Source organism: Scyliorhinus torazame, chromosome 23, assembly GCF_047496885.1.
Source record: "Scyliorhinus torazame isolate Kashiwa2021f chromosome 23, sScyTor2.1, whole genome shotgun sequence".
NCBI classification, from domain to species: Eukaryota; Metazoa; Chordata; class Chondrichthyes; order Carcharhiniformes; family Scyliorhinidae; genus Scyliorhinus; species Scyliorhinus torazame.
Window position 1 is genome coordinate 40,699,544 of NC_092729.1, and position 25,780 is coordinate 40,725,323.

General features: G+C 45.3%; 1 long non-coding RNA gene across 1 annotated transcript; it reads left to right on the forward strand.

The window, feature by feature from the left end:
- Positions 1 to 17,109: 17,109 nt before the first annotated feature.
- LOC140399741 (uncharacterized) lies at positions 17,110 to 22,975 on the forward strand. Its single transcript, XR_011937836.1, has 2 exons — positions 17,110 to 17,163; positions 22,866 to 22,975. It is a non-coding gene; the product is annotated as an uncharacterized lncRNA (long non-coding RNA).
- Positions 22,976 to 25,780: the final 2,805 nt, after the last annotated feature.

Below are 25,780 nucleotides of genomic sequence, written 5' to 3' on the forward strand. Positions count from 1 at the left end.
GGTGGGCCACAAATTCTGGTAGACCGCCTCAAGGGTGGTTCGGGAGCCGCCGGCTGAGGAGCGGGCTGGACTGCGTCAGAGTGAGGAGGATGCAGAGTGACCGGGATCTCTGCATAGTCCATGGCAGGGTCAGCAGGAGGGCGAGGCGACAGTGCAGGATGACGTAGCGAGCGTGGAACGAGACGAAGGGCGCGTCAATTGTGGCGCAGAATGGAGCCATCTCGTATACGAACCAGAAACGAGCGGGGGGGCCACCTGCCGAAGGACAACAGCGGTTGCAGACCAGCCACCATCCGGAAGACGGACGCGGACGTTGTCATCTGTAGCCAGAGCAGGGAGATCAGCTGCACGGGAGTCACGTGCCGCCTTGGGCTGTGTACGGGACAGCTGCATCCGTCGAAGGACCGGAACGTGGTCGAGGTATGGGACAAGAATGGACGGCGCCGTCGTCCTCAGGGCACGACCCATGAGCAATTGGGGTGGCAACAGGCCAGTGGACAGTGGGGCGGAGCGATAGGCCAGCAAGGCGAGGTAGAAATCGGACCCAACATCGGCAGCCTTGCAGAGGAGCCGTTTGAAAATATGGACGCCCTTTTCCGCTTTGCCGTTGGATTGGGAGTACAGGAGACTGGATATCACATGTGCAAAATTGTACTGCCTGGCAAAGTTGGGCCATTCCTGGCTTGCGAAGCAGGGCCATTGTCCGACATAACCGTGAATGGGATGCCGTGTCGAGCAAAGATGTCCTTACAGGCACGGATGACTGCAGATGATGTGATATCATGCAAGCGTATCACCTCCGGGTAATTTGAAAAGTAGTCCACGATCAGGACATAGTCTGTACCCAGCCCATGGAACAGGTCGATGCCCAACTTGGTCCAAGGTGACTTGACCAACTCATGGGACTGCAGGGTCTCACGTGGTTGGGCCGGCTGGAAGCGCTGACAAGTGGGGCAGTTGAGCACTGTGTTGGCTATGTCTTCATTAATGCCGGGCCAGTACACTGCCTCTCGGGCCCGCCGGCTGTGATTCATGTCCTACTAGCTAGCTGCAGTTCGAATGAGCGGGAACTCTGATGCCCCCTGTCTTTGTGCTCTAACTGGTGATTGGCTGCGGTGTTGTGTGTGTTTATTGGTCCCAGTGTGTGTCCATCAGTGTGTGTGTCTGTACCATGATATATTGGTGTATATTATGGCAGGCAGCCGGTGACTAGTGCTGTGCCTCAGGGACCTCTGCTGCGACCAGAACTTTTCACAATATACATTAATGATCTGGACGAAGGAACTGAAGGCACTGATGCTAAGTTTGCAGATGATACAAAGATCTGTAGAGGGACTGGTAGTTAGAGGAAGCATGGGGGCTGCAGAAGGATTTGGGCAAGCTTGGAGAGTGGGCAATGAAGTGACAAATGAAATACAATGTGGAAAAGTGTGAGGCTATGTATTTTGGAAGGAGAAATTTAGGCATAGGCACTTTTCTAAATGGAGAACTGTTTAGGGAATCAGTGGCACAAACGGACTTGGGATCCCAGTTCAGGAATCTCTTAACGTTAACGTGCAGGTTCCGTCGGCAGTTAAGAAAGCAAATGCAATGTTAGCATTCATGTCAAGAGGGCTAGAATACATGACTAGGGATGTACTTCTGAGGCTGTATAAGGCTCTGGTCAGATCCAATTTTGAGTATTGGGAGCAGCTTTGGGCCCCGTATCTAAGGAAGGATGTGCTGGCCTTGGAAAGTGTCCAGAGGAGGTTCACAAGATTGATCCCTGGAATGAAGAGCTTGTCAGATGTGGAACGATTGAGGACTCTGGGTCTGTACTGGTTGGAATTGAGAAAGATGAGGGGGGATCTTATTGAAACTTACAGGATACTGCGAGGCCTGGATAGAGTGTATGTGGTGAGTATGTTTCCATTTGTTGGAAAGATTTGAACCAGAGGACACTATCTCAAACTAAAGGGACAATCCTTTAAAACAGAGACGAGGAGGAATTTCTTCAGCCAGATGGTGGTGAATCTGTGGAACTCTTTGCCTCAGAAGGTTGTGGAGGCCAAATCACTGAGTGTCTTTAAGACAGAGATAGATAGGTTCTTGATTAATAAGGGGATCAAGGGGTATGGGGAGAAGGCAAGAGAATGGGGATGAGAAAATATCAGCCATGATTGAATGGCGGAGCAGACTCGAAGGGCCGAGTGGCCTAATTCTGCTCCTATGCCTTATGGTTTTATGGTCTTACTTTGTCAAAACTGTTCAGCATTTTGAACACCTCAATATTCGCCTCTAATCTTGTCTGATCCGAGGAGAACAAGCCCAGTTTCTCCAATCTTCCATTGTATCTAAATTCCTCATCTTTGTAAATTCCAAAATGCCTAAAAATCTTCATTCCTGGTATCATATCATCTGCACTGTCTCCAAGGCCTTAACATCCTTGCCCCGAACTGAATACAGTACTCCAAATGTGGTCTGACCAATCAATTTTAAAAATAAATTCAGAGGACCCAATCATTGTTTTTCCAATTGAGGGGCAACTTTGAGCTGCCAATCCGCCTAAATTGCACATCTTTGGTGAAACCTACGCAGACACCGGGGTAACGTGTAAACTCCACGCAGATAGTCACCCAGCTCCGTGATTCGAACCTGGGTCCTCAGCGCCATAGGCAACAGTGCTAACCACGGTGCTACGAGCCGCCCTTTGACCAATCGTTTGTAGAGGTGCAGCATCACTTGCTTGCTTTTATACTCTATGCCTCTATTTATTAACCCACGCTTCTTAAAAACTGTTTCAACTTCTCTGGCCACCTTCAGAGGATTAGGCACTTGTACTCCGAGTTCCCTCTGCTCCTGTACTCACCTCAAAGTCGTCCCATTGAGCCTGTATTGATATTAAGAAGGAGGATGTGCTGGAAATTGTTTAAAGTTTCAGGATTGATAAATCGCCTGGGCCTAACGGGATATACCCAAGATTAGTACGGAAACTAGGGTGGAGATTATTGCACCAGTGGCGATGATCTTTGTACCCTCACTCTCCATTGGAGTAGTACCGGATGATTGGAGGGAGGCGAATGTGGTTCCCATGTTCAAAAAAGGGAATGGGGAAATCCCAGGGAATTACAGACCAGTCAGTCTTACGTCTGTGGTGACTAAATTACTGGAAAGGATCCAGAGAGAGAAGTTATGATTATTCAGAAAAACATAGTTTGATTAAAGATAGGCAGCGTGGCTTTGTGAAGCGAATGTCATGCCTCACAAGCCTCCTTAAATTCTCTGAGGATGTGACGAGACACATTGATGATGATCGGGCCGTGGATGTAGTGTATATGGATTTCAGTAAGGTTTTGATAAGGTTCCCATGGTAGGCTCATTCAGAAAGTAAGGGGGCATGGGATGCAGGGAAATTTGGCTGTCTGGATACAGAATTGGCTGACCGAAAGAAGTCAGCGAGTGGTAGTGGATGGGATGTATTCCCCCTGGAGATCAGTGACAAGTGGTGCACCGCAAGGATCTGTTCTGGGACCTCTGCTCTTTGTGGTTTTTTTAAATGACTTGGATGAGGGAGTGGAAGGGTGGATTAGTAAGTGTACCGAAGACACGGAGGTTGGTGGAGTTGTAGATAGTGTCGAGGGCTGTTGCAGGTTACAAAAGGACATTTACAGGATGCAGAGCTGGGCTAAGAAGTGGAAGATGGAGTTCTACCTTGATAAATGAGAAGTGATTCATTTTGGAAGGTCGAATCTTTATGCTGAATACAGGGTTAAAGGCAGAATTCTTGGAAATGTGGAGGAACAGAGGGATCTTGGGGTCCACGTACATAGATCCCTCAAAGTTTTTACCCAGGTTGATAGGGTTGTTAAGACGGCGTGTGTTGCGTTGGCTTTCATTCACAGGGGGATTGCATCATTAGGGATATTTTTAAATTTATTTTTAATTTTTATAAATTTATGGTACCCAATTCATTTTTTCCAATTAAGGGGCAATTTAGCATGTTCAACCCACCTATCTTATACATCTTTGGGTTGTGGGGGCGAAACCCACGCAAACACGGGCAGAATGACCCACACGGACAGTGACCCAGAGCCGGGATAGAACATGGGACCGCGGCGCCGTGAAACTGCAGTGCTATCACTGAGCCACAGTGCTGCCCTATCATTAGAGACATTTATGTGACTCTGGGACAGGCACATGGTCAGCAGTAAATTGAAGCGCTGTAGGTCAGGTTGATCATAGATTAGGATACATGGTCGGCACAACCTTGTGGGCGAAGGGCCTGTCCTGTGCTGTACTGTTCTATCCTCCATATTCTTTGCTCTATATTGTCTCCGCATGTTTTGACTGCCAAAAAGCATTACCTCATATTTCACTGCATTGATAAAAGGGTTGCATTTGTGACTGAAACCCTTTTACCAGCTGTGTGCCACAGGGATCTCTGCTGGGACCATTGCTGGTTTTTTATTTACATAAACGACTTGGATGTGAAAGTAGAAGGTATAATTAGTAAGTTTGCAGTTGACACGGACATTGGAAATATTCTGGATAGTGAGAAGGAAAGTCTTGGTCTACAGAATCATATTGATCAGCTCGTAGCCGGGTACAGCCATAACAGTTGGAATTTACTCTGGACCAGTGTGAGCTGATGATTTTTGCGAAGGCTAATAAGGATAGGATATACCCAATTGTAATACGGTAAGTCCATAGGTAGTATTGAGGAACAGGGGATCTCTGGTTGACAAGTCGATGGCTCCCTGGACGTGGCAGCACAGGTAGATAGAGTAGTGAAGAATACACGCTGAACTTTGCCTTCATTACCTGGAACATTGAATAAAGGAGCAGGGAGTTATAGTTATTGGTACAAATTTAGTACATTGCTTCGACAACAGATGGAATATTGTGTGTAGTTCTGATCGGTACACCATCGGAAGGACGTGGTTACACTGGAGAGGGTGCAGAGGAAATTCACAAGGATGCTGCCTTGGGTAGAACGTTTCAACTATAAAAACAGTCTGGATAGGCTTTATTTGTTTTCTCTGGAACAGAGGAGGATGAGGGAAGGATCTGATAGAGATATTCAGAGGCAGAGATAGGGGGAATCGTGATAATTTTTTCCCAGGGAATCCCAAAGGGGATATGTTTCAGATGAGGAATGAATTGTTCGGAGGGGAGTTGATAATAAACATTATTTCACCCAAAGTGTCGTTGGAATATGAGTAAAAGCAAGTTTTCAGAATAATCTGGACAAGCACTGAAATCGCCAAGCTGTAGCTTGTGAACCATGTGCTGGTTTATAACATTAGTATTGAATGATATTTCATGCACTGAGAACCCGGGTTCGAACCAGGCCCCTGTTTCACTGTCTAAGTGGAGTTTGCACATTCTCCCCGTGTTTGCGTGGGTTTCGCCCCCACAACACAAAGATCCAGAGCCGGGATCGAACCTGGGACTGAGGCGCCATGAGATAGCTGGGCTAACACACTGCCCCACCGTGCTGCCCATGTATGTAAGACCTCGTAAGGCCGGCAAATTATCTTCCCTTAAGTCTATAAGTGAGTCCGCTCCGTTTTTCGTGGTCATCATTCGGTGTTAATTGAATTGAAATCTTACTATCTGCTGGGTGGAATTCGAACACTAGTCCGTAGCGCATTACCCTGGGGCTCGAGGTTACTCATCCAGTAACCATGCCACTGTGAGAGCTGCTTGGCTGGACGAGAATGTTTGCTTAATTGAAAACAAGGCATCCAAGGCATTTGTTTTTTTCGGTAATTGGTAATTAAATTTAATTCGTGCGCTATTTTAAAGTAAAATTACATATTTAGTCATGTAATTAAAAGCTGCTCGTTTTGATTGGGTGTAAGTTAATTGCGCTTCTGAATTAGGAGTCAGCTGTGTCCCTCTGTACTGAAGCTGGTTAACTGCCCAACTGGATTGATTCAGTTATCAAAATCCTTGTTTCGGGCACGCTGTGAGGCGGAGGGCAGCTTCAGAGTTGCTTTCCTGAACTGTCAGTGCAGCTTGGATAAACCACAGTGTGTTGGGGTTGAGTGAAAACAGTGTTGATTCAAACAGGAGAAGATAAAGCTAAAACGTTATAGACGGTGCATTGGTACAGTGGTTGGCACTGCTGCCCCACAGCGCCAGGGGCCCGGGTCCATTTCGGGTCTCGGCTGACTGTCTGTGTGGAATTTGCATTTCCCCCCGTGTCTGCGTGGGTTTCCTCCTAGTGCCCCGATTTCCTCCGACAGTGCAATGATGTGCAGATTAGGTGGATTGGCCATCTTTAATTTCCCTTAGGATCCAAAAGTTTTGGTGGTGTTAGCGGGTGATCGTAATAAGGTGGGACTGTTTCAGAGGGTCGGTGCAGACTCGATGTTCCAAAAGGCCTCCCACTGAACTGTATGGAGTCGAAGATGAAAACTACTGAGTGCGGAGTTCAGGCTCAGTCCGAGCTTCAGAAACGCCGATTCAGAGCTGGTCTGAAGATTCGGGGTAAGATTGGGTTGGGAACTTGCTACCAGATGCGCTGCTTCTAGTTAGTAAAGTCGCATTTGTGAAATGACTGCAGAGTACTCCAGAACAAGAACAGCCGGTGAGGTGGGGGCAGAGGCCAATGAGATTTCCCTCTCCAGAAAGTGAGATGCGGTAATGCAGGTCGCTGATTGGTGACTTTCATTTCAGGTGTGAGTTTCTTCCACTTACCTCTATTCTCTTTAGAATAAGATCCCCTGTGTAAGCAGTACTCTGAATTTAATGGAATCTAAGAAGTATTTTAAAGGATCTTGAAAGAGAACTCAGCGTTGTGAAATGATCCTTCTGAAATATGTCGAAGATCAGAGACATTTCTCGTGTTTCTGATCACTGGAACTGTGTCCAACTGCAGCTCCTGATTATCCGCAATGCATGACGGGAGCTGCACATGAACGAACTATTGAGCATCCGTGGTGATGATGACGTTGTGGATATCACTTTTAGCAAGCATGCCGCAACACAAGTCATGGTTGCCCAGGCGGAGAAGCAGTGGCAGACTGTCAGGTGGAGTGGTAGCCGGAGGCAGGTAGTGCACGGGTTACACGCATGTGGTCATCCCCATCTCAGACAACTATATCGTCTTAGATAGTATTGGGATAGGAGGCCTTTCAGGCTAAATAATCAATAGCTGTGTTAGTGGCCGCGCGGGTGCACAGCGGAGGAGAAAAATATTGGGAGATCGTCACTCATCGCGGACTCGATTGTAAAGGAAGCCGGATTGCGTTTCTGTGGCCAGAAACAGGCCGTATAATTGTTTATTTCCTTTTTTGTGCCTTGAGAGCAGTGTGATGTGGGAGGGGATTAGCCAGTGGCCGTGGTGCATGTCGTTACCACTGACATGGGCAGACAAAGGGATGAGATCCTGCAGCAGGAATTTAGGGAGTACTGCAGGTGGAATGAATCGCATTGACATTTGTGATGCTGAAGACATCCAGAGGAGACCGAGATGGATCATCCACTCGGCACTTCTTGCTGCAGATTGTTGTGACTGTGTCAGCCTTGTCTTTTGTATATCTGTCCCGGGCAGCTTCATCATTAACGACATGGATATTTGCTGCGTTGGGAGTCAATGGAGAAGATTGCGGGGGCCCATTCAGAGATATTTATGTATTTGCTGACCGCAGGTGAATTGCCAGATGGAGGATCGCTAATGAGGCACCTTCATTCAAAAAGCGCGGCAGTGATATACCACGTATTTACAGGGCTGTACGTTATTGGTACGGAAATATTGTGGTTGGGGGGGGGGGGTGGGGGGGGGATCCCGTGGCACAGGAGTAATCAACGCTTGGACAGAAAACGATTTATCAGGGATAGTCAGCGCGGATTGGTGGTGGAACATCCTGTCCAACTAATTTCATTTAGTTGTATGAAAAGGTAAATAAATATATTGTTGAGGGTAGTTGACGTGGTTAACATGAACATAAATGAGTGATTTGAGAAGAACCCACTGGGAAAATTGCCCCAAAGGTTTAAAGCCATTGGATTCAAGCTGGAAAAATGTATTCAATGTTTTGTTGTTAACAGGAGGCAAAGGGTGATGGCAGAGTTGCTTTGGTGATTGGAAACCTGTCACCATCAGTGTACGACAGGGATCGGTGCTGCGACCCTTGATGTGTATATTCAAGAAATTAAGTATATGCCGAAGGCATACAGAATACAGATGACACGGAATTTGGTGGTGATGATAGTGAAGAGGATAGCCATGCGACAGACTGATATTGATCACCTGGAGAGTTTGGCAGAGCAAAGACAGATGCAATTTAATCCTGAGAAGTGTGAGGCGATGCATTTTGGGAGTTCTATTAGGCGTATTATCAGCAAAATGAACGACAGATCCCGAGGAAGTATTGAAGAAAGAAACGACTTTGCTCTACGAGTCCATGAATACCTGGACGTGGAGGAACAGGTAAACAGGGTGGTGAAGAAGACATACGGAATGCTTGCCTTCATTATCTGATGCTTAGAATATAGGAACACGGAAGCTTTGGTCCAACTTTATATATCAATTGTCATGCCACAGAAGGAATGTTGTGCGCAGTTCTGACCACCACAGCATCGGAAGGAACTTGTTGCACTGGAGGCTGTGCAGAGGAGATTCCCCAGGTTGTTGCCAGCGATGGAACGTTTCAGCTCTGAGGAAAGACTGTGTTTGTTTTCATCGCAGTAGCGGATGCTGAGGGGAGAACTGAGAGATGTGCAAACAATTTAGAGAGATAGATAGGATAGATGGTCCGAATCTTTCCCACATTGAAGAGGTGTCAAAGCTAAGGGGGTAAAATGTTAACGTGAGGAATAAATGGAGTCTGGGGACCTGCGGAAACTTTACTTTATACCCAGACTGTGGTGGAAATGTCGGATCGCGCTGACAGACAGGGTGGTGTGCACAGGTACACTTGCAACATTTCAGTAGCATTTGAACTAACACTTACATCGCAGAGGCATAGTAGGCTGTGCACCACGAGTTGTTAAATGGAATTAGTACAGATTGGGGCTCGATCGGCATAGACAACGTGGGGCGAATTGCCTGTTTCTGTGTTATGCGACTCGCTGACTCGAAGATCACTCTGCCAGCGACTTCCCAATTACTTCATCAAAACAGATCATTTATTATGTAATTTCCAGGAAACGTTGTCTTAATATTCCTGGCACTGCCAAGGGAAAGAGAGATGTTCAACTTGCTAGTCCTAACTTATGTCCCTCTTTCCTGGAAGCATTTGAGTCAATGACCTCCAAATCTCTTTACAGACCTGGCCATCATGTATAGAGTTTCACGCACCCGCATGTTCTCCGATCTCCCTCACCCGAAGTCATATATCTAACTGGTTTTGAAAACATACAATGCTTTGGCCTCTACTGGCTTCCAGTGGTAACGAATTCCACCGACTCTCCACTTCTGGGGGAGTAGATTTCTCCTTATCTCTGTCCCAAATTGTCTACCCGTATCCTCGGGCTGTGACCCATCGTTCTGGACACCCCCGCCATCGGGAACATCCTTCCTGCATTCACCCTGTCTCGCCCTATTAGAATTTTATAGGTTTCTAGGCGATCCCCCTCGTTCTTCAGAACTCCAGCGAATGCAATCCTAACCGATGCAATCTGTTCTCATTCGTAAGTCTCGCCATCCAAGGAATCAGTCTGGTAAGCTTTCGATATACTCCCTCGAGAGCAAAGACTCGTTCTCAGATAAGGAGACAAAAACTGCAAAACATATTCCAGTTGCTGATTCAGCAAGTCCCTGCACAATTGCAGCCAGACACCCCTGATCCTGTACCCGAATCCTCCTGCAAGAATATAATTTCCCTTCTTTACCACGTGCTGTATCTTTCTGCTGATTTTCAGGGACTGTTGTGCAAGGGCACTCGGGTCTCATTGTACATTACCCTCTCCTAATTTATGAACATTCATATAATAGTATCCCCCTCTTGTTTTTCCGAACGAAATGGATGCAAATGCGTTCATCAAAATGATGCTGCACCTACCATTCATTTGCTCACTTATTCAATTGTCCAAATCACAGCGGAGGATCTCTGCAACCTGCAGGAAGTTCACCCTCCCACCGAACTTGTTGTCATCTGCAAATTTGGCGATATTATTTGTCCGATTTGATTTGTCCTTTTTCTGTGTAATGGACATATCTTGATTGAGTGATTTATTGTCACATGTACCAAAGTACAGTGAAACTAGTTTTCTGCGACCAAGAGAACGTACACTGTACATAGTGGACAAAAAGCATAATCAACTAAGTACATCCACATGTAGTACATCGACAAATAGTGATTGGTAAAAGTACGGAACAAGGGCCAAACAAAGCAAACATATGAGCAAGAGCAGCATAGGGCGTCGTGAATAGTGTTCTTACAGGGAACACATCAGTTCGAGGGAGAGTTGTTGAGGAGTTTAGTAGCTGTGGGGAAGAAGCTGCACCTATATCTGGATGTGCGGGTATTTAGACTTCTGTATCCTGCCTGGTGAAAGGGTCTGGATGAAAGCAATGGCTTTGTGGGAGGGGTCTCTGATAATGCTGTCTGAATTCATGAGGCAACGGGAGGTGTAGACAGAATCAATGTGGGGGTGGCAAGCTTGATTGATGCGTTGGGCTGATTTCACCACACTCTGCAGTTTCTTGCAATCTTGGGCCGAACAGTTGCCATACCAGGCTCTGATGCAACCGGATAGGATGCGTTCTATGGCACATCTGCAGAAGTTTGTGAGATTTGAGGGAGACATGACGACTTTTTTTTAGCTTCGGCAGTAACAAGATATGAATTGGGCTTTCTTGACTTTTGCGTCAAAGTGAAGGGACCTGGACAGACTGCTGGTGATGGTGATGGCCAGGTATTGAAACTGCCAACCGTATTCACTTCGGAGCTATTGATGTGGCAAATTGTACTGCACTGTACTTTGGTGCATGCCTTCAGTACAAGTACAAGTCTGTAGGAATATCCGCAGGTCCTCTAACCTCAAACCTCGACAGTGTCCAATTCCTTTTGCCGTTTCTTGAGATCAAGATTGCTGTTTTGAATTAGCTGAGGACCGGCACACACCATCCGAAAGAACAACCGAGACCCACTCCGACACTACCCCAGTAACCCCACCTAACCTCTCGGACATTAAGGGCAGTTTGTCACTGCCATTCCATCTAACCTGCATATATTTGTATTGTGCACCCGGGGGAAACCCGTGCAGACACGGGTAGAATGTGCAAACTACACAGTGACAATCACCCAAGGCCGACATTGAACCTGGGTCCCAGATGCTGTGAGACACCGGTGATAACCAGTGTGCCACCGTGCCCCAAATCAAAACGCTGGGACTCTGGAGCACAACCCATTGTCAGTACTACGGCCCCACTGCCTCCCTGACTGATCAGTCCTTCACATTCTATAGCATCCTGTTATCTCTGTCTCCTTTTCAATTAGGTAATTCGACTAAAGTTCTGAATATTAATAACCTGATTCAGTGTTGAATATGTAATGACCGTCACTATTTCTTTCTGTCCAACTGCAGGTCTGAATAAACCACGTTTCTCAGTGGATTCCTATGTTGTTGCTGACGGTGAAAGTGTCACGTTTAACTGCTCCAGCTCCCAGGACAGTCCTGGGATTGCATTTTACTTATACAGACAAGGACAATCGAATTCTGTCAACGTTAAATCTCCTGCTGCAGGAATGCATTCTGTCACCTTCACCATCAATAAAATCGATCACTCCAAAATAGGATATTATACCTGTCGATATGAAGCGGAGGTGAACAGAACCCGGCTATGCTCGACCTCCAGTGACCCTTTGAGCATCAGTGTAAGAGGTGAGTGATATGCACAGTCAATATATCCACCTGATTATGGATAATGTGTTCCTGTTTTAATTCAGACATGAGATGTTATCTCGTTAAACTAACCGGTGCACTTCGCAATTCAAGCTGACATGAAAATAGGAACACAGTGCTCTGGTGTTAAATCTTGGCACAGACTACACCGAGAATTAAATGTGTACATGATCTAATATCTGCCAGCAATAAATCATCTGCCTCCTGGTTGGCACAGGTTAGCTGTGTCATGGGGAAGTCCACGATTCAAAGCCAAAAATCAAGATATTTCCAAATGTAAACTGAGAGTTCTGCTGCATAATACCAGCAGATGCATTGAGACAAGATCCACATCCCAGCACCTTGCCAACTCCATTCCTGATTGGCTGCCGTTGAAGGATCATTTTTACGGAGCACCATTCTGAGGGAGGAGGATAGACAGACTGGGGTAAATTATCCAAATTGGAGAAAGACGGAAAATACTGTTTGTAATGTGCCACAAGTTTAGAAATGGTTACAATTCGTACATGGAGAGCGGAGCATGTTGTTAGAGACATTCCTTTTGATTTCCCTTTGCCCCATTTATTTTATGTAATTTTCTTTGTTCCGTGGACTCATAATGTTTTATTTATTTTCTATAAATTTAGAGTACCCAATTCATTTTTTCCAATTAAGGAGCAATTTAGCGTGGCCAATCCAACTACTCTGCACAGCTTTGGGTTGTGGGGGCGAAACCCACGCACATACAGGAAGAATGTGCAAACTCCACACAGACAGTGACCCAGAGCTGGGATCGAACCTGGGACCACAGCGCTGTGAGGCTGCGTGCTACTCACTGCGCTACCGTGCTGCCCCCGTGGACCATGATGGATAGAATCAGTGGACTCAAGCTGAAGCAACCTGATCGTCAGGCCTGTTTGACACAGCTTTTGTATTTTGGAGATGGAAATAGAAACTCCTCGGTGGTGGGTAAATCTATTGGTTTTAAACAAAAGGGCAACTTAGCGTGGCCAATCCACGGACCCTGCACATTTTTGGCTTTTCGTATTAAGACTCACACAAACACGGGGCAAATGAGCGAACTCCTCACGGAGACTGACCCGGAGCATCTCTGGAACCAAGGTCCTTGGCGCTACTATTGCGCTACATGTGTCCCGGGCGCCGGGTGAATATTAAGATCTGCATTGGTGGAAGTTGGTTCGATTGGTCTGTTGGCAACCTATGGGTTGTCCAGCGACAGTCTTCTCTCTGACAAGAGTCAGTGATTAGTTCTAGCGGAATGTTTCTGAGAGAGCTGAACAAAAGTGCTGTAAACACTGGTGGGAAACGTTTCAGTGAAAATTAAATCCGTGCCAAAGGAAGTCGACACCATTTCGAAAGCGCATTGCTAAAGACCCTTCATCATTTTGAGTTATGTGTCCGGTATGGTAATAAACACAGCCTAATCTTTCAGAACCATAATCTGCCCTGGTTTATAGAAATATGTAAAACTCAGATGCAAGATGGCTCCTTTAGAATTCATTGATGGTACGTTTCAATATTAAGTTTTCCCATATTCCTGACAAGGACCAGATTATGGTGGATAGATTCTCAATTATTTACAGTTGGTAAGTGGCAGATAGAAGAATTCCGGCAACACAAGTAGAGGGAAAGGATAGATAAATGGATGTGCGCTTTGTTTTTTGCGTTACCCTGCTTGGTTTGAAACGTCCTTCAAATAAAGTTTCATCCCTTCAGGTGGGATGGGGGACGGGACGGGGGAAGTTATGTTAGATTCCCTCCTTTTCAGTTCCTTATGCTACCATTTATTTTATTATTTTGTTCCGTGGACCCATAATTAAAATGTGCCTGAAGAAAAGCCTGTTCATCATGCCAGTGCTTACCACATTTTGTACTTCGGAGAGACACCGAGACTATCATAAGAACCAACTTGGGAGGACGTCATTTCGTGTGGCTGCCCGTCAGTCGGTGGGCTGGCGAGTAATACGGTTCTGCTTGGCAACAGTCAGTGACTGGTTCATGTGCGATTCTTCTGAGAGAGCTGGGCAGAAGATTCGACCTTGAAAGGGGGAGGAGCTCTTTTTCTCTCGCTCATTGCTGAATTAGAAAAACTAGTCTGTTGTTCAAAAACCAGTGAGCACCTGACATATCATTACTCCTAATTTAAAATGATGTTGATTCAAAAAGAAAGTAGACAACATTCGCCGAAAATATCCTTTCAAGCCCAGAAGGAATAAGTATCAAAACGAAATCTTGAACTCTTGAAAGACGCGAACTGAAAGCAGGCGCAATGCTTTAGAGATCCTTTCACGATGTTATTTTATTTTACTTTGTTCTCACTCCACAACTCTTTTCCTCAATGTTGTCTGCCACCGTGAGTGTGTGTCTGAGTGTGACTACATGTCTGTGTCTGTGTGTGAGCCCGTGTATGTCTGTGTGTGTCTGTGTCTGAGTGAGTAAGTGTGTCTCAGTGTGTTGTAGGGGGGGCTATTTGGAAAGTGGGGGCTGAGTTGAGGAAAGTGGCAGTTATATTTTTGTCATTGTACTTACAGTACTGTTAAAATACATTGTTGGTATTAAACTTATAAACCTGATGACTTCAATGTATTGGGCTAAGTCAAGGTCGTCAGGTGTTTTGAAAGTACATTTAATTTCCCTCCTGTCACGTCACTCGGTCACGTGGGTTGGCATGGACAGCGCACGTGCCCAGGGGAGTTTGAGAATGTTAACAGGTGATTGAATGGAATTGCTCAGTATCATGAAGGATTCTTTTAGAATAAGTATACACCGCAGGGCAAGAGTTATAGCTGGGGGAAGGGCAATTATGATGCCATTAGACGTGACTTGGGGGGGTGGGGGGGGGATAAGGTGGAGAAGTAGGCTGCAAGTGTTGGGCACACTGGATAAGTGGGGCTTGTTCAAGGATCAGCTACTGCGTGTTCTTGATAAGTATGTACCGGTCAGGCAGGGAGGAAGGCGTCGAGCGAGGGAACGGTGGTTTACACAAGGAATTGGAATCTCTTGTTAAGAAGAAGAAGGAGGCCTATGTGAAGATGAGGTGTGAAGTTTCGGTTGGGGCGATGGATAGTTACAAGGTAGCGAGGAAGGATCTAAAGAGAGAGCTAAGACGAGCAAGGAGGGGACATGAGAAGTATTTGGCAGGAAGGATCAAGGAAAACCCAAAAGCTTTCTATAGGTATGTCAGGAATAAGCGAATGACTAGGGAAAGAGTAGGACCAGTCAAGGACAGGGATGGGAAATTGTGTGTGGAGTCTGAAGAGATAGGCGAGATACTAAATGAATATTTTTCGTCAGTATTCACTCAGGAAAAATATAATGATGTGGAGGAGACTGCTGAGCCCCAGGCTAATAGAATAGATGGCATTGAGGTACGTAGGGAAGAGGTGTTGGCAATTCTGGACAGGCTGAAACTAGATAAGTCCCCGGGACCTGATGGGATTTATCCTAGGATTCTCTGGGAGGCCAGGGAAGAGATTGCTGGACCTTTGGCTTTGATTTTTATGTCATCATTGGCTACAGGAATAGTGCCAGAGGACTGGAGGACAGCAAATGTGGTCCCTTTGTTCAAAAAGGGGAGCAGAGACAACCCTGGCAACTATAGACCGGTGAGCCTCACGTCTGTAGTGGGTAAAGTCTTGGAGGGGATTATAAGAGACAAGATTTATAATCATCTAGATAGGAATAATATGATCAGGGATAGTCAGCATGGCTTTGTGAAGGGTAGGTCATGCCTCACAAACCTTATTGAGTTCTTTGAGAAGGTGACTGAACAGGTAGATGAGGGTAGAGCAGTTGATGTGTTGTATATGGATTTCAGCAAAGCGTTTGATAAGGTTCCCCGCGGTAGGCTATTGCAGAAAATACGGAGGCTGGGGATTGAGGGTGATTTAGAGATGTGGATCAGAAATTGGCTAGCTGAAAGAAGACAGAGGGTGGTGGTTGATGGGAAATGTTCAGAATGGAGTACAGTCACAAGTGGAGTACCACAAGGATCTGTTCTGGGGCCGTTGCTGTTTGTCATTTTTATCAATGACCTAGAGGAAGGCGCAGAAGGGTGGGTGAGTAAATTTGCAGACGATACTAAAGTCGGTGGTGTTGTCGATAGTGTGGAAGGATGTAGCAGGTTACAGAGGGATATAGATAAGCTGCAGAGCTGGGCTGAGAGTTGGCAAATGTAGTTTAATGTAGACAAGTGTGAGGTGATTCACTTTGGAAGGAATAACAGGAATGCGGAATATTTAGCTAATGGTAAAGTTCTTGAAAGTGTGGATGAGCAGAGGGATCTAGGTGTCCATGTACATAGATCCCTAAAAGTTGCCACCCAGGTTGATAGGGTGGTGAAGAAGTCCTATGGAGTGTTGGCCTTTATTGGTAGAGGTATTGAGTTCCGGAGTCGGGAGGTCATGTTGCAGCTGTACAAAACTCTGATACGGCCGCATTTGGAGTATTGCGTACAGTTCTGGTCAACGCATTATAGGAAGGACGTGGAGGCTTTGGAGCGGGTGCAGAGGAGATTTACCAGAATGTTGCCTGGTATGGAGGGAAAATCTTATGAGGAAAGGCTGATGGACTTGAGGTTGTTTTCGTTGGAGAGAAGAAGGTTAAGAGGAGACTTAATAGAGGCATACAAAATGATCAGGGGGTTGCATAGGCTGGACAGTGAGAGCCTTCTCCCGCGGATGGAAATGGCTGGCACGAGGGGACATAACTTTAAACTGAGGGGTAATAGATATAGGACAGAGGTCAGAGGTAGGTTCTTTACGCAAAGAGTAGTGAGGCCGTGGAATGCCCTACCTGCTACAGTAGTGAACTCGCCAACATTGAGGGCATTTAAAAGTTTATTGGATAAACATATGGATGATAATGGCATAGTGTAGGTTAGATGGCTTTTGTTTCGGTGCAACATAGTGGGCCGAAGGGCCTGTACTGCGCTGTATTGTTCTATGTTCTATGTTCTATGTTTATTGGATAGGTAGGGAATGCATCAATTTACTGGGACAAGCGGTGGCGCAGTGGCGTGTTCACTCGACTAGTAATCGAGAAACACAGGACAATTTTCTGGAGTCATGGATTCCAATCATGCGACGAGAGCTGTTAGAAATTCAGTTCAACTAAAATCTAAAATATTTAATGGAAATGTTAAAACACATCCCGTTCACTACTGGCCTATGACGCACTAAAATGGTCATTCATTTTCTCCTCATAATCTTTTAGTTTCCAGTTCAATCCCAATCCGTTTCAGTCTCGCTGCATTGATCGTGTTAGGAATCATGATTATTCTGGGACTAGAGTTTATTCCGACCAAGAGAAAGCCAGTTCCTGCAGGTATGTTTGAAAACCTACCGGATAGATTGATCAATTCATGTTGGATATAATAGTAACATACCAATGCAAACTGCTACTCACAGAGTAAGTATTAAGTCTTCGTTATTGAATGCTGTCAATTTAAATAAGGCCGTATAGAGTCTGAAACAATCAGACAATATGTTCTCAGTCATTGTCAAAAAAGAGATGTGAAATACATATATTTGTTAAAGTATATGTACACTGAATGTATATATATAATTATAGTTCTGTGTTTACATGCATATACTTTCTTGTTATTGAGAAAACCAGTTGAAATTGCTACTCGTGACAGATATCTGAACATTTACACATCAGTCACATTTCCACTAAGTAGATATGTACGTAGTTCCCTTTAACATTTAACTACAATACCATCTGAAATTCGGCAGCTGCTGGATTTACATTTATTCAAAACACACTGTTGAACTCGGGATGAACATCTCACCTAAACCAGGAATATCAATATGGTAAGGTTAACTAAAATGATCACTATGTCTCAAATACAATGAGTTACACCAAATTCAGCCAGCAACATGTAGCGATGGAATTCAACCTTGAATGGAAAAAGATAGTTATTGAATTATATTGAATTATCCAGCAGAGGGCAGTAGAGCGGAGCTGCTGATTGGCTGTTGCGGGGGTAATTTGCATACTTCCGTGTGCTCACCCTTACTTGAAGGTAGTTTGTGGAGGAGTTGTTGTCAAGTGACACTTAAACCCGGAACACTTCTTCAGTGTTTCCGTCCGTACCCCCTCCTCTCACCAAAAAAAAACAACCGCTGTAAAGAACACGAGGAAGGCTCGAGGGCATGTAGAAGTCGAAAGAAGTTGAACCGTGACGTCACAGCCTGCAGGTAAGGGACTGGCTAGTGACTGGTAAGTAGCTTTTCTTTTATTTTCCCTCAGGTGTTATCTTGTGGGGCGCAGAGGTTGCCGAGTGAGTGCTTGCTGAGAAGGGGAGTGAATAACAGGTAAGCTCTTTCTTTCTTTTTCTTTTTTTTATCTAGAGGGGATGGCAGGGAACGTAGTGCAATGTTCCTTCTGCAGAATGTTTGAGGTGAGGGACGCCGTCAGTGCCCCTGCTGATTTCATCTGTGGGAAGTGCACCCGTCTCCAGCTCCTCAGAAACCGCGTTAGGGAACTGGAGCTGGAGCTGGATGAACTTCGGATCATTCGGGAGGCAGAGGTGGTCATAGATAGAAGCTTCAGGGATGTAGTTACTCCGAAAAATAAAGATAGATGGGTGACGGTGAAAGGGGCTGGGAGGAAGCAGTCAGTCTAGGGATCTCCTGTGCTCGTTCCCCTTAGTAACAAGTATATCGCTTTGGATACTGTTGGGGGTCGACGACTTATCAGGGGTAAGCCATGGGGTACAATTCTCTGGCTCAGAATCTGTCCCTGTTGCTCAGAAGGGAAGGGGGAGAGGAGTAGAGCATTAGTCATTGGAGACTCCATAGTTAGGGGGATTGATAGGAGATTCTGTGGGAACGAGAGAGACTCGCGGTTGGTGTGTTGCCTCCCAGGTGCCAGAGTGCGTGATGTCACGGATCGTGCATTCGGGATCCTTAAGGGGGAGGGGGAGCAGCCCCAAGTCGTGGTCCACATAGGTACCAACGGCATAGGTAGGAAAAGGGATAGGGATGTAAGGCAGGAATTCAGGGAGCTAGGGTGGAAACAGATCTAGGACAAACAGAGTTATTATCTCTGGGTTGTTACCCGTGCCACGTGATAGCGAGACGAGGAACAGGGAGAGAGAGGAGTTCAACGTGTGGCTCCAGGGATGGTGCAGGAGGAAGGGTTTCAGACTTCTGGATAATTGGGGCTGATTCTGGGGTCGGTGGGATCTCTACAAAAGGGATGGCCAACGCCTGGATCAGAGGGATACCAATATCCTGGGGGGAGGGGCGGATTTGCTAATGCTCTTCGGGAGGGTTTAAACTAGTTCAGCAAAGGCTTGGGAACCTGAATTGTAGCTCCAGTATATAGGAGGTAGAGAGTAGTGAGGTCATGAGTAAGGTTTCAAAGTTCCAGGTGTGTACCGGCAGGCAGGAATGTGGTTTAAAGTGTGTCTTCTTCAATGCCTGGAGCATCCGGAATTAGGTGGGTGAACCTGCGGCATGGGTTGGTACCTGGGATTTTGATAATGTGGCCATTTCGGAGACATGGATAGAGCAGGGACAGGAATGGCTGTTGCAGTTGCCGGGGTTTAGATATTTCAGTAAGCTCAGGGAAGGTGGTAAAAGAGGGGGAGGGTTGACATTATTAGTCAAGGACAGTATTACGGTGGCAGAATGGAACTTTGATGATGACTCGTCCACTGAGGTAGTATGGGCTCAGGTTAGAAACGGGAAAGGAGAGGTCACTCTGTTAGGGGTTTTCTATAGGCCTCCGAAAAGTTCCAGAAATGTAGAGGAAAGGATTGCAAAGATGATTCTGGATAGGAGCGAAAGCAACAGGGTAGTTGTTATGGGGAACTTTAACTTTCCAAATATTGAATGGAAACGTCATAGTTCGAGTACTTTTGTTGTGTCTGTTTTTGTCCAATGTGTGCAGGAGTGTTTCCTGACACAGTATGTAGAGAGACCAAAGAGAGGCGAGGCAATATAGGATTTGGAAAAACTGTTTAGCACAGGGCTAAATCGCTGGCTTTGAAAGCAGACCAAGGCATGCCAGCAGCACGGTTCGATTCACGTAACAGCCTCCCCGAACAGGCGCCGGAATGTGGCGACTAGGTGCTTTTCACAGCAACTTCACTGGGGCTGTTTAGCACAGGTCTAAATAGACCAAGGCAAGCCAGCAGCACGGTTCAATTGCCGTACGAGCCTCCCCGAACAGGCGCCGGAATGTGGCGACTAGGGGCTTTCCACAGTAACTTCATTTGAAGCCTGCTTGTGACAATAAGCGATTTTCATTTCATTTCATTCATTTCATTTTAATTTGGTACTGGGTAATGAACCAGGACAGATTTTAGATTTGGAGGTAGGTGAGCACTTTGGTAATAGTGACCACAATTCCATTACGTTTACTTTAGAGATGGAAAGGGATAGGTATATACCGCAGGGCAAGATTTATATCTGGGGGAAAGGCAATTCTGATGCGATGAGGCAAGACCTAGGATGCATCGGATGGAGAGGAAAACTGCAGGGGATGGACACAATGGAAATGTGGAGCTTGTTCAAGGAACAGCTACTGCGTGTCCTTGATAAGTATGTACCTGTCAAGCAGAGAGGAAGTAGTCGAGCAAGGGAACCGTGGTTTACGAAAGCAGTCGAAACACTTGTCAAGAGGAAGACGGAGGCTTATGTAAAGATGAGACATTAAGGTTCAGTTAGGGCGCTCGAGAGTTACAAGATAGCTAGGAAGGACCTAAAGAGAGAGCTAAGAAGAGCCAGGAGGTGACATGAGAAGTCTTTGGCAGGTAGGGTCAAGAATAACCCTAAAGCTTTCTATAGATATGTCAGGAATAAACGAATGACTAGGGTAAGAGCAGGGCCAGTCAAGGACAGTAGTGGCAAGTTGTGCTTGGAGTCCGAGGAGATAGGAGAGGTGCTAAATGAATATTTTTCGTCAGTATTCACACAGGCAAAAGACAATGTTGTCGAGGAGAATACCGAGATTCAGGCAACTGGACTAGAAGGGCTTGAGGTTCATAAGGAGTAGGTGTTAGCAATTTTGGAATGTGTGAAAATAGATACGTCCCCTGGGCCGGACGAGATTTAGCCTAGGATTCTCTCCGAAGCTAGGGAGGAAATTGCTGAGCCTTTGGCTTTGATCTTGAAGTCATCTTTGTCTACATGAATAGTGCCAGAAGACTGGAGGATAGCAAATGTTGTCCCGTTGTTCAAGAAGGGGAGTAGAGACAACCCCGGTAACTATAGACCAGTGAGACTTACTTCTGTTGTGGGCAACATATTGGAACTTTATAAGAGATGGGATGTATAATCATCTGGAAAGGAATAATTTGAGTAGAGATAGTCAACACAGTTTTGTGAAGGGTAGGTCGTGCCTCACAAACGTTATTGAGTTCTTTGAGAAGGTGACCATCAGGTGGATGAGGGTAAAGCAGTTGATGTGGTGTCTATGGATTTCAGAAAAGCGTTTGATAAGGTTCCCTACAGTAGGCGACTGCAGAAAATACGGAGGCATGGGATTCAGGGCGATTTAGCAGTTTGGATCAGAAATTGGCTCGCTGGAAAAAGACAAAGGTGGTGGTTGATGGGAAATGTTCAGACTTGAGTCCAGTTACTAGTGGTGTACCACAAGGATCTGTTTTGGGGCCACTGCTGTTTGTCATTTTTATAAATGATCTGGAGGAGGGCGTAGAAGGATGGGTGAGTAAATTTGCAGATGATAACTAAAGTCGGTGGAGTTGTGGACAGTGCGGAAGGATGTTACACGTTACAGAGGGACTTAGATGAGCTGCAGCGCTGGGCTGAGAGGTGGCAAATGGAGTTTAATGCAGAAAAGTGTGAGGTGATTCATTTTGGAAGGATTAACAGGAAGACAGAGTACTGGGCTAATGGTAAGATTCTTGGCAGTGTGGATGAGCAGAGAGATCTCGGTGTCCTTGTACATAGATCCCTGAACGTTGCCACCCAGGTTGAGAGGGTTGTTAAGAAGGCTTACGGTGTGTTAGCTTTTATTGGTAGAGGGATTGAGTTTCGGAGACATGAGGTCATGTTGCAGCTGTAGAAAACTCTGGTGCGGCCGGATTTGGAGTATTGCATACAATTCTGGTCGCCGCATTATAAGAACGATGTGGAAGCATTGGAAAGGGTCAGAGGAGATTTACCAGAATGTTGCCTGGTCTGGAGGAAAGATCTATGAGGAAAGGCTGAGGGACTTGAGGCTGTTTTCGTTAGAGAGAAGAATGTTAAGAGGTGACTTAATTGAGGCACACTAGATGTTCAGAGGATTGGATAGGGTGGACAGTGAGTCTTTTTCCTCGGATTGTGATGTCTAGCACGAGGTGACATAGCTTTAAATTGAGGGGAGATAGATATAAGACAGATGTCAGAGGTATGTTCTTTACTCAGAGAGTAGTAAGGGCGTGGAATGCCCTGCCTGCAACAGTAGTGGACTCGCCAACACTAAGGGCATTCAAATGGTGACTGGATAGTCATCTGGACGATAATGGATTAGTGTCGATGGGCTGTAGAGTGATTTCACAGGTCGGTGCAACATCGAGTGCCGAAGGGCCTGTATTGCGCTGTAATGTTCAATGTTCCATGTTCTATAAAGTGAAGGAGGGGTATCAATTTTACGCACGAGAGTTTCCACATAAATTCAGAGGCAGGTAAGTTGATTGTAGAAATTTCTTGCTGTGGTCTATAATTGTTTAGTTGGTTAGTTAATATATGTTGCTTCCAGATGCAGTAAAATTACGATATTGACAGGGATGAAATTGTAGAATGTACTCTCAAAACGCGCTCTCGAGGCGACAACCGAGACGACGGCAGTCATATTATAATTAAAAAGGAACTGAACAGGTGAGAAATTGCCACAGCTAATCGTCACACAGGGTTCTTGCTGAAAGACATGGAAGCAGACGATTGTTTTTCACAATGGCGGCATTGCGCATCGGGAAGATTGTTGACCATTAATGTGTGCCTGTATAGGTTATTACGACGGGATGATATCAGAGATGTATTACTCACGATTATTCACCTTGTATTTGACAGGTGACGATGCTGATGCAGTTTATTGTGAAACAACAATGTGAAGCGACAATGAAGAGATCACAATGTGAAAAAACTCTATTAAATATGTCACACAAGTCTGGGACTTTTAACCATAGTTAAGTTTGTTATTGCTCAAAAATGCAGCAAAGGATGTAATTCAGATTCGCCAATTACCAGTACGATGTCTCTGACTGATATATCTCCGCATGTGTGTTTACGTTTCAATGGGTCAGTGTGGGCGAAAATGTGTGCGTTTATTTGTGTATATGTGTGCAACTTTATGTGCATACGAACGAATTTAAATATAATATAATTATAACGGAATTACATATATGAGGTAAACAATTAATTTCCAATAGAAAATGTTGAAATGAAAAAATAAATATACAAATAAACAACATACATTTTTTTAAAAATTCAGTTCAATGTATTTTTGTTTTAGATCTTTTGTCCTGAAACACATTTAACCACTTCAGCAGACTGCTGAAGCTGATCCCTGGGGATACTTTCCATCATGGCACTTCTGATAAGGTTAGAATCCTCTTCAAGTGCATTGAAATGCATTCAAGAATCCTGTGCATTGTATGGCACATCGGAAAATTAGCAAAGAAATATTAACGAAACATCAGGTTCTGGGGCAACGTTTAGAGGATATGTGCGGGGGAATTATTTCAGAGGGCAGTTGACGCCTGAAACTCGCTGCTGGCGGACGCGGTGGAAGAAGGTACGGTAGTGACGTTTAAAGGGTGTTGACTAATACAGAATTGGATGCGAATTGAGGGATACGGACCCTGACAGATGAGAAGGTTTTCGGTTAGAATGCAAGAATGGTCGGCGCAAGCTTGCAGGGCCGATGGGCCTGTTCCTTTGCTGTATTTTTCTTTCTTTTTTGTTCCATATACAAGGGAAACAATATATTTGGACATGACTTTTTAAAATGAATGGCCAAATAAACAAAGAAAGAACACAAGCAACATAGCATAATCAGGTAAATGGAAATTAAATGTTTTGCCCTCGTGTCCTGAAACACAAGTTCTACAAAAAGCTGAAGATTGTGACTTTGGGGACATTTTCCATTAAGGAAAGGAGACAATATCTCCAAGGAAACAGCATTTCCCACACCTCAGAAAGTTCGCAAAGCGTTATCGGAGACATCATTGTGTGTCAGAACAAAGAACAAAGAACAAAGTAACGGACAGCACAGGGACAGGAACTCCGGCCCTCCAAGCCTCTGCCGACCATGCTGCCCGTCTAAACTAAACAATTCTACACTTCCGGGGTCCGAATCCCTCTATTCGTCGTTCCAGTGAGAACGAGCCGAGTTTATTCAACCTCTCCTCATAGCGAATGCCCTCCATACCAGGAAACATCCTGGTAAGTCGCTTTTGCACCCTCTATACGGCCTCCTCTGGTAGCGTGGCAACCAGAATTGAAAACTATACTCCAAGTGTGGGCTAATTAAGGTTCTATTCAGCTGCAACATGACTTGCCAATTCTTATACTCAATGTCCCGGCCAATGAAGGCAAGCATGCCGTATGCCTTCTTGACTACCTCCTCCACCCGTGTTTCCCCTTTCAGTGACCTGTGGACCTGTACACATAGATCTCTCTGACTTTCAATACTCTTGAGGGTTCTACCATTCACTGTATATTCCCAAACTGCATTGGACCTTCCAAAATGCATTACCTCACATTTGTCCGGATTAAACTGCATCTGCCATCTCTCCGCCCAAGTCTCCAAACAATCTAAATCCTGCTGAATCCTCTGACAGTCCTCATCGCTATCCGCAATTCCACCAACCTTTGTGTCGTCTGTAAACTTACTAATCAGACCAGTTACATTTTCCACGAAATCATTTACATATACTAAGAACAGCAAAGGTCCCAGCACTGATCCCTACGGAACAACACTAGTCACAGCCTTCCAATCAGAAAATCACCCTTCCATTGCTATCCTCTGCCTTCTATGACCTGACCAGTTCTGTACCAATCAAACTTTAATTTGACACAACAAAAGTTAGCAGACAGAACACTCATGATTCCATTCTTAGCGTTTACTGCATGAACGTTATGTCCTATTTTAAGTGAAAGCATATGACTAGTTTTAAAGAATGTCACAGGGCAAGTTATATTTTATTGCAAATTCATATAGTAATGTCACAGGTAGAAAAAATCGGAAAGCCCTTCGGCACTCATAGGGATTGAAGAATAATCATCTTCAATTGAAATTTCAAAAAATACACCTTGAATGAGTCAATGACATAAGCATTGATAGTGTAAAAGAAAATAAATAAAAAATGAAAAGATTCAAAATACCGTCTTAATAAGTTGGAACATTCTGGAGCAGCAATTCTAAACTACATTTGGAGAGGCTACGTTTGATCCGACATAGCCACCATGGTTTTCTCAGAGGGATGTCGAGCCTAAGGAATGTGATTGCATTTCTCGAGGAGTTGATCAGATGTAAAGGTTAGGGTAGTGAACATAAGAACATAAGGACATAAGAACTAGGAGCAGGAGTAGGCCATCTGGCCCCTCGAGCCTGCTCCGCCATTCAATGAGATCATGGCTGATCTTTTGTGGACTCAGCTCCACTTTCCGGCCCGAACATCATAACCCTTAATCCCTTTATTCTTCAAAAAACTATCTATCTTTATCTTAAAAACATTTAATGAAGGTGCCGCTACTGCTTCACTGGGCAAGGAATTCCATAGATTCACAACCCTTTGGGTGAAGAAGTTCCTCCTAAACTCAGTCCTAAATCTACTTCCCCTTATTTTGAGGCTATGCCCCCCCCTAGTTCTGCATCCACCCGCCAGTGGAAACAACCTGCCCGCATCTATCCTATCGATTCCCTTCATAATTTTATATGTTTCTATAAGATCCCCCCCCTCATCCTTCTGAATTCCAACGAG